This window comes from Aulonocara stuartgranti (genome assembly GCF_965226115.1).
Source record: "Aulonocara stuartgranti genome assembly, chromosome: 14".
Taxonomy (NCBI): Eukaryota; Metazoa; Chordata; class Actinopteri; order Cichliformes; family Cichlidae; genus Aulonocara; species Aulonocara stuartgranti.
The window spans coordinates 22,749,558-22,759,922 of record NC_138950.1 but is presented as its reverse complement, the minus strand read 5'-3'; the positions used below and the strand labels follow the sequence as shown (position 1 = coordinate 22,759,922).

Genomic DNA, 10,365 nt, shown 5'->3' with positions numbered 1-10,365 from the left:
ATTTATAAAATTAGGGACCTAAGTACAAAAGTGATAAAAAATAAATTAAATGAAATACAGGAAGCCTTTGAAAGATTCTATAAAACCCTATACTCTGAAGCCCCTGGCGGGACTGAAGCTCAGATTGATAGCTTCCTGAACCCTCTAGACTTACCCACTTTAGATGAAGAACAAAATCAAACAATGATAATGAACATAACTGAAGAAGAATTAAAAGCTGCAATTAATAGGCTTAAATTAAGTAAATCACCAGGACCAGATGGTTACACGGCAGAGTGGTATAAAGAATTTAAAAAGGAACTGATACCTGTTTTATTGCCTACATTGAATTGGGTCTTGAAAAAGGCACAAATGCCCCCCAGCTGGAAGGAGGCAATTATCTCAGTTATACCAAAAGAAGGCAAAGATAAAATGGAATGTGGATCTTTCAGGCCAATCTCCGTTCTTAATGTGGACTATAAACTTTTCACATCTATCATGGCCAAACGGCTAGAAGAGTTCCTACCAACATTGATATGTAATGACCAAACTGGTTTCATACATCAACGCCAAACACAGGACAATATACGAAAGACACTACATATTATGGACCATATACAAAAACATAAAATCAAAGCAATTGTGATGAGTGTAGACGCTGAAAAAGCCTTTGATTCCGTCAACTGGAAGTTCCTTTACAGGGTATTATATAAATTTGGCTTTCATGATACGATTGTTAAAACTATACAAGCACTATACGATAATCCTACAGCCAGGATTAAAATTAATGGATGCCTATCTAACAGTTTTACCCTAAAAAGGGGCACTAGACAGGGCTGTGCATGGTCACCGTTACTTTTCGCATTATACTTGGAACCACTAGCTCAATTCATTAGGCAAAACGAAGACATTAAGGGAATTTCTATCAAAGGGATGCAATATAAACTGGCTTGCTATGCGGATGACATTTTGGTCTACCTTGGACACCCAACATATTCTTTACCCAAACCGATGCAATCATTTGAACAATACGGCCAATTATCAGGCTATAAAATTAATATAGGTAAAACCCAGCTACTCTCATATAATTATAGCCCACCAGAAGAAATAAAATGTAGTTATCCCCTGGTATGGCAAACGGAGTCTTTTAAATATTTAGGCATAAATTTACCGAAAGATCTTACAAAATTATTTGAACAGAACTACCTACCCTTATACGAAAAAATAAAGGAAGATATAGTAAGATGGAACTTAATTTACGGTGGCCCCTAGAGACAAAGCACGTAGAAACTCCAAAACACGTAGAAACTCCAAAACACTTGCAAAGGTATTCTCAAAGAATACCTGGGCAGGTGGAGGCAACATAGTATTTCTGCTTTTTATAGGATTTGTGCTTAACATAGTATTTCTGCTTTTTATAGGATTTGTGCTTAACATAGTATTTCTGCTTTTTATAGGATTTGTGCTTAACATAGTATTTCTGCTTTTTATAGGATTTGTGCTTAACATAGTATTTCTATATATTTCTGCCAGGTCCCCAGGGAGCCAATCCTCTGTGAGGACTCAGACATTCAAATGCACATATCAGGGCCTGCACGGCTTCCCAGCCAGCCAATCATATCTGAGGTCTTCCGTTTCCTCTCTCGTCATATCTCCGCGACTGAGATACAAAGAGCAATGAAAATCGCAGTCAAAGTACACCAAAGTCCGCTGATTCACCCAGTACAAGAACTATGCTTCAATCCACCTAGTTTTTGGGTTACACAACGTTTTGTAACTCCAAAAAACAGCGTTTTTCGCCTCTCACCGCGATCTAATTCTGACTGCTCATTAGTGATGGGTCGTTCGCGAACGAAATGGCTCTTAGAGCCGGCTCTTTGACGTGAACAACGCGAGCCGGCTCCTTATCGCAAGCCGTCACGTGGGGTTTTTTTTTTTTTTCTTTCTCTCAGCCTCTCTCTCGCACTTTTTTTCCGCTTCACTCTGCACGCGAGCCTTGTGCTTTACGCTGGGCAGAGGGGGGAGGGGCGGTAGTTACACTCAGTAGCACAAGAACAGAGCCAGAGAGAGAGAAAGAGAGGCAGGGACAACAACATTAGAAAGGTATAGTAATCATCCACAACTATTTTCGGTTGCAGATGATAAAGGATTGAGAAAGTTTATTTATGCAGGTCCATATGACAGAGAATATGCATGTTCTTTTAGTTTTCATATTATAATTTATATTTAATTGTGTTGTGGTTTGCAGTGTTTTGTGTTCTTTTCACTTTAAATTTGTGAAAGGAAAAAGCTGAAAATTTAAATAGTTAAAACTTGAAATGTGAATAGTTGATTTTTGTATTATATGATTTATTTATTACATTTTATGTGGAGTGAATAAATAAAAGTATATTTACGGTGGCCCCTAGAGACAAAGCACATACAAACTTCAAATCACGTACGAACTCTGAAGCATGTACAAACTCCAAAACACGTAAAAACACGTACAAACTCCAAAACACGTACAAACTCCGAAGCACGTAAAAACTCAGAAGCATATAAAAACTCAGAAGCACATAAAAACTCAAAACACGTACAAAAGACAACAGAAGTGCTCCAGGATGCTGGGCGCAGTGTTGAGCCTTTGTTATCTTGTGGCTACACAAGCCAGCAAGTACCAACGACCGGATTTGGTGTGTGGTAATAACAGGTAAATGAACTTTTTTTTAAATTATTTGAATATATATATGAGTGCCTGTGTATAAATACACAAACAATACACACATGCTTTCAATTGTGTCATTTAAGTGATCTAGTAGCTCTGCTTTGGAAGTTCAGTTCATGCTAGAAATGTGTTTTGGAGTTTGTACGTGTTTTGTCTCTAGGGGCCACCGCATATATTTATATATAAACATATATAAATAAAACCACTTGTTTTTACGTTAGTAATTCCTTTTGTGCATAATTTTATATTATTGTTAATAATAAATTAATTAAAGCAACAAAACAACCTGAAGAGCCGGTTCGGAGCCGAAAGAGCCGGCTCTTTTTAGTGAGCCGAACCGAAAGAGCCGGATCTCTAAAAAGAGCCGGAAATCCCATCACTACTGCTCATTGTCCTATTTTTTCAAAATGCCCGCTCTCTTTCCCAGTGGCGCAGTTGGTAATGACACGGGTCTTCAAACCAAAGGTCGTGGGTTCGATTCCACCTTGTCAACATTTTTTTCCCTACAAATTAATACACTGTCACAGACCAGTAATTCATATTCATCATTTATTACAATTCTGCAAACTTTTATGATTTTACCAGCTATTCTAATATGGACCTCACATTCTTGTTAACACTCCATGGCACAAATACTCTTCCCTTTAGGCTCTGTGTATGTGCGTGTGTATCAATATTTCTCCCATTTTAAAGTATTACTCCTCCATAATTGTATTTCTGTTAAATCAAAGTACTTTTACTACATCTTAGTACTTCTGCTCAATCATAGTATTTTTGCTAAATCATAGTATTTCTGCTACTTTTTGGTACTTGTGCTAAATACAGTATTTCTGCTAAATCATACTATTTCTACTATATTATATTTTTCTTTCTAAATATAGCATTTCTGCTATATAATTGTATTTCTGCTATGTTATAATATTTGTGCTAAACCAGAGTATTTGTGCTGAAACAGTATTTCTGCCAAATGATCGTATTTCTGTCAAATTATAGTATTTGTGCTAAAACATAGTATTAATTTAAAATTACAATATTCATAGTTCATCACAGTGTCTCTGGTAAATCACAGTATTTCTGCTATCTTGTACTATTTTTCTAAATCATAGTGTTTCCGTAATGTTTAAGTATTTTTGGCTAAATATATTCTTTCTGTTATCTTACACTATTTCTCCTAAATTCTTGTATTTTTGAGAAGTTATCATGTTTCTGGTAAGTTACAATATTTCTGCAAAGTTCTGCTATGCTATTGTATTTCTGCCAAGTATTATGTTTCCTCTAAGATATTGCAGTTCTGCTAAATTATTCCATTTTAGCAAATGAAGAAAATATAATCTGATCAAACATTATTCAGCTTTAAATATTGTTCAGCTTTAAAGTTACTGTGCAACTGTGTAATAAAAATGTGCTCACGACTTTGGCCTTGAGAGCGATAAGAAGCGATCGCCTCATCCTGCAGGTGCAAGATATCTGCAAGCGAAGAGACTAGAACACCCAAGGCCGATTTCCTTTTATGGAGTTGTTTTTCTGCTAATGCAGCACTTTCCTCACAACCCCCTCCTGTAAGTTTTAGAGAATATATACCCATCCTCACAGCAAATCTTGGGAATCTCCTGATGTGAGCTGTGTTGAGAGGTTGTCTCTGTCACAATAAAAGTTCACTGATTCCCCATCTGCCGCAGGTGTCCGGTTGTCTTCATTCTCCGCCAGCCTGGTTAAGTCAATTCCTCCTTAACATCTAAAAGAACCTATTTAATGAAGGAAGACGGGTTCACTTTGTGTTTAATATTATTCTATTGCTGTTGTTGTTTTTTTTGTATCCTTCAATTGGCGTCACGAACAGGATCCGCTCCAGGTCAACTGGAACGGATGGGAGGACTTCGGCCGTGGTCTGAGTGAACGGAGTTTGGACAAAAGCTGTGTGCACACAAAAACAAGGTAAGCAGACCTTTTATTTCTGCTATATTGAACATTATAAAAATACTTAGTGTCCAAACTCCTAGTAATTCATAACCAAAATTGTCTGGCTTACTTAAGGCTTGTTGAGAATCAGACAAGTGAATAAGAAATAAGTGAATAAGAGATAAGTGAATAAGAAATAAGTGAATAAGTGAATAAAGATAAGAGTGAACTGAGGTCTGACCACGGTTGCAGCCGACGGGTTGCTCTCCGGTGTCGGATACATACCTCAGTGCAGGTCTGGGACCTTGAAAGGGTTTATTAGTAACGCCTTTCTAAACAAATTAAAAGGTTAAAGGCCTTGAGAATATTTTTTAGTAATATTCTCTAAACTACAGAAGGGTTAGGAAGGCCCAGAGGACTTTATTAGAAAAGATCCTCTAAAACTTAAAAAGGAGAAGTACTGGTTGGAGTCCAAAGGAGGGGTCCCTTTGATCAATAGGAGAAAACGGATCTCTTCTTAAAACCCCGATGATTTTAGTGTTTTAAATGTTTTGATGTTCTGTTTGATATTGGACACACATAAATACACGCTGAATGCTTGCTGTGGAACACTGGGCAGGACAGTTTGGTTCTCCGTTGTTCACAGATTACACAATTAAAGGAACTAGGTTCCTCTTTTGGTTAAAATAATACACCACACATAGAATTTTTTTTTTTACACATTTATTACATACATAAGGAGGGTAATGAGTGACTGCAGGTAATGTATGAAGTGTGAATGAGACGTGTGAACAAGGTGACAACCAACTAGCACCCCTATCAGGAAGCTCTAGGCAAGGTTACCCGCCAGACTCCGGTTTGGTAGAAGCTTGGTAACACCTGAAGGGATATTTCAGTGCTGACTCACCTTTAAAGCAGCGCCCCAGCTGTTAGTGCCTAACAGAGGCAGAAACCCAGCTGGCCCAAATTCTCCTTTAAAATCAATAAAAGAACACTCCTCCCTTGACAGTAAAATGGATGGAGAATTAGATCGAGAAACTAATGATGATGGTTGGGGTCCCGGTGTTATTCTTAGCACATTGGGAGAACAATTAACATGTGTTGAGACAGTCATCAACTCCACACACCAGCCTAAAGAAGCAAAAAAGCAGAAAGAGTCATTGAGGAAAACAGCTGAAAGGTTAATGAAAGAAAAGGGAAAGGACGAGGGGAGTAGTGGTAACTGGGGAATAATTTGGCAGAATAAGGCTATGCAGGCAAAAGAGAAAGAGGAAGAAGCCAACTCAGCAGCAGCAGGTGCAGGTGTGATGAGCGGGGTGAGACACAGAAAGGAAGCAGATAAGCACGCAGGCCGCAAAGCTAAATTTAATCACTGGGTGTGTTTATGGGAAACTGCAAAACCACACATGAAGAAAAATAGGTCTCAGCCACCTCCCTATTCTGCCTCAACTCCTCCCTCAGCAGGCATATATCCGGTACTTAATATCTCTGGTGGAATAATGACTATTGGAGAAGAACCGCCCGTAGCTCCAACTCCCATAGATACCAAGCATTTTTGCCCAGGAAGCTCCTCTCTGTCGGCGACATCCTCAGCTAGTAGTAGAGCCCCCTCTTCTATGTCCCATTGTTTTGGAACCGGATCTGAGGGCCTAACTGACCCCCCTGCGAGCGCACCATTTGCGGTTCGAATGAACAGACAGGAACCCACTGAACAACAATTAACTGATCAAGAAGCAGCATTACGCACCTGCTTAAATGAACATAGGTCAGTGGTCCAGGTGAATAATCGTGTTGCGTCAGCCCCTCTTTCCCGGTCCAACCCCTTTGCCAGCACTCCTGTCGCTGTTAAAGGAGATCTGACCGCTACTGCAAAAACTGAGCCTGGCACTTCACCAAATGTCACAGTTACCATGTCTTTGGTGGGCCGTCAGGATCCGGAAACACAGATGAGTTTAGCCCACGTTTTTGCTGACACTGCTACCCCACCAGGCGGGGAAGAAACTGAGGATACTGATGATGAACTCAGTGACCTTAACAATACACCCCCCTCTACCCCTCCCAGTTTAGGATATCAGACTAGATCTAAGGGCCCTGTGCCTCAGCCTCCAGGCATATTTCCCCTGGTCCAGACTAAAGCGCAACGTAGACCAGTGTATCAACCTTATTCATTCGGAGATGTCCAGGCCCTAGTGGACAAACTCCCTGACATAACGGAGGGAGGGAATGCCTGGTTGGCTGGTTTGGATAAATACACAGCTGGACAGGACCTCGCACTGGGAGATTTTAGAGCTATTATAACTAGGTGCACATCCCGATCTCAGGCAGCGGACCTGGAACAAAATGCGGGTACTACCATGCATGAGAACGAGGTGCCACTAATGCAGGCCTTGAGGTTTATTGGACCGGCCCTGCGCAAACAATTCCCACCCAAAAATCAAGGCACCTTACAGAAATTTAAATGGGAGGGAAAGCAAAATCCCACCCATTATCTAAATCAGGCTGTTGAAGACTGGGTGAACCATACAGGTCATCACCCCAGTAGGACTTGTTCACAGAGCATGTGGTTTAGAAGGGCGGTGCTGAGGGGCATTCCGGAGTCAGTAAGCCAGAAAATGGAGGATAATCCTGATTTGCAGGACTGTGACTTTGCAATCTGGAAGAAACATTTGATTTTTAATCTTAACAAAGTCCAGATTAAGTCTGATGATAAAGCGGAGAGCGTCGAAGATTTACAGTTGCAACTGTTGAAGGTTCAGCTGCAGAAAGCTAAAAACGACCTGGGTGGAAAAGGTGACAAGCCTAAAAAGCAGCTTGTGGCCGCTGCGGCTCCCCCTCCTGGTCCAGTTGCCCCTGATTTGTATCCGAACCCATGGCCAACTGATCCACAGCCCCCCCAGTATGGTGCTTATCACTCCCCGGCCCCTTATGGGCAGAGAGGTTCCCCATTTGGAGGAAACAGAGGTGGTTTCAGGGGAAGGGGTCAGATGGGAGGTGGTAGGGGAGGCCAGATGTATGTTTGTTTCCGGTGTGGACAACCTGGACACTGGGCTAAAGCGTGCCCTTTGAACCCGGCTGCTGGAAGAGGCAGGGGAGCCCGTGGTGGGCCCTATCAGCATCCTGGCCACAGAGGTGGACCTCGTGGTGCTGTAGGAGTGCCCCCGGCCCCACAGATGCCTGTGATGGGGTGGGAGTACTACGAGGGTGGTCCCCAGCTATAGGACACCCCACAGACTGCCCAGGACGGTGAAGGGACAACGGCGGACCCTATGCTGTCCATAACTGTAGATAGAAGAAGAAGCAGCTTTTTAGTGGACACTGGAGCTACGTACTCCACCATTAAGGATGTTGCTCGTGAAAGACTTACTGACAGAGTGATTACAGTGGTGGGCATATCTGGGGAACCTAAAACTCTGCCTTACACCGTGCCCCTCCCCACAACGGTTGGAGATCAGACCTTGTTACACAGCTATGTTTGTTCAAAGCAGGCGCCTGTGAATTTACTGGGAAGAGACTTGTTGATTAAATTAGGAGCCACAATACTCTGCTCTTCACAAGGCCTAACTGTGACTCTCCCTACTGGGGTTGTACTTCCCTGCTCTGATGGGCCAGAGGGAGGTGGTCAGTTTCTGCTGCAACCCTCCTCCTGTTTGGCGGACTCTGCTGACATCTACTGGGCATTATTGGAAGTTGAAACACCTGCTGAACCAGGAGTTTGGACTGCTTTTCAGCAATGGCGGCCGTGGCTCTCACTCCTACATCCTTATGTCCCTCCCCCTGACCCACCTCATGTTACACTGTTTTATGACAGGCATGACACCACCTGGTACCAGCACATGTTCCAAAAGCAGTGTGAGGGGCGGGCTTGGTCTCTGAACATGTCGTGCATTTTTGCGGCACCGGAGGGAGTGGCAGCAGCGGTTACTTTTACAACAGATCAATTACAGTGGTACATGATGTCTGATGAGGCAGCTCCCCATGTGTCACTGGCCTTACATCCTGGACACCAGGCTAAGGAGCTGGGTGGAATGGTTAAACGTTCCCTTGCGGCCACTGACTGGACACCTACAAAACTCCCACAGGTTTTGTTTTCTCCATCTACCAAGACATACCAAATTTTAAATGATTGCTTTAATTCCTCAACACTGCAACATGGAGTGGTCAGCGGGTCACATGGAAGAGAACACACAGACCACTGTGATGCTGCGCCTTTACTCGACTCTCTTCCAGATTGTTTGTGGTCCCTTGGACCCACAGATGTAGGTTTAGTTGATGTGGAGCCAGTCTCTTTTCAACTGTCATCTGCTACCCCTTTGTGGCAGCCTCAGTACCCACACAGACCGGAGGCTGAGGCTGGGATTGCAGAAACAATTTCTGGTTTGGTCACTGCCGGTGTCTTGGAGCCCTCCTGCTCTAAGTGGAACACGCCCATCCTACCCGTTGAGAAAAAAGGCACGGGGAAGTTCAGAATGGCACATGATTTGAGAAGGATTAATGCCTTACTTGGCACTCCTACTTTGCCTGTGCCTAATCCTTATGTTGCCTTGACCAACCTCCCACCATCTCATGCCTGGTTCACCTGCATTGACTTGGCTAATGCCTTTTTCTGCCTCCCACTTCGTGAGTCACTGCGTGACATTTTCTCATTTACATTTAGAGGCCGACAATGGCGTTACACTCGCTTACCACAGGGATTTGCCCTCTCCCCAGGACTGTTTAATCAGTGTTTGAAAGAACTTTTACAAACCAGCCCACTACCATCTGACTGTATGTTAATACAATATGTGGATGACCTTTTGCTGTCTGCCCCCACGGCTGACATCTGTTTGGAGGCCACCAGAGTGGTACTTCACCACCTGGCCAACACAGGTTTTAAAGTGAGCAAAAACAAACTACAGATTGCAAGAAAACAGGTTTCTTTTCTAGGCCGCATGGTCTCACAGTCCGGTATTTCCTTGTCCCCAGAACACAGGAACTCCATTTTGCACCATCCTAAACCTCTAACTGTAAAAGACATGTTGTCATTTTTGGGCCTGACTGGTTACAGCAGGACCTATGTCCCAGACTATGTTGGCCTTACTTCCCCTTTGCGCGTTTTGGTAAATGAACAAGGCATGAGAAACCTCTCTGCTCCCCTCTCATGGACTACAGAAACAGAACAGGCGTTTATAAAGTTAAAACAACAGCTTTCTGTCGCCTCTGACCTTGCTGTGCCAGATTATGCTTTGCCTTTTCATCTTGATGTTTCTGGAACCGGAACCCATATCAATGGTATCCTGTTCCAGAAAAAAGGGGGAGAGAGAAAAGTGTTGACATATGTAAGCGTAATGCTTGACAACACTGAAAAACGCCACCCACCGTGCACACAACACGTTTCTGGACTTGCAAAAATCATTCAGAAAACAGCACACATAGTGATGAACCACCCACTAAAAATTTTGACATCACACAGTGTGGTGGCCTACGTCTCCTCACAGGCCTTCACACTCACTTCACTCAGGCAGAGACGCCTCAGTACCATTTTGGAAGCACCACACATCACCTACTCACATGAAGGCATAAACATGGCTGATCACATGGGATCAGGGGAACCACATATGTGTGAAGAGGTTGTGCAGGTACAGGAGAAAATCAGGCCAGATTTGCAGGCAGAACCTCTAATGGATGCAGAAAAAGATTGGTTCACAGATGGATGTTGTTTCAGAACTGAAAGTGGAATGTTGAAGGCTGCATGGGCAATAGTGGAACAGACAGACATGAGATGGAAAACAGTGAAAGCAGAGCAG

General features: G+C 42.9%; 1 long non-coding RNA gene across 1 annotated transcript; it reads left to right on the top strand.

The window, feature by feature from the left end:
- Positions 1–4,001: 4,001 nt before the first annotated feature.
- Positions 4,002–4,791, top strand: LOC309687829. Its single transcript, XR_014270872.1, has 2 exons — positions 4,002–4,394; positions 4,524–4,791. It is a non-coding gene; the product is annotated as an uncharacterized lncRNA (long non-coding RNA).
- The last annotated feature ends 5,574 nt before the right edge of the window (positions 4,792–10,365 follow it).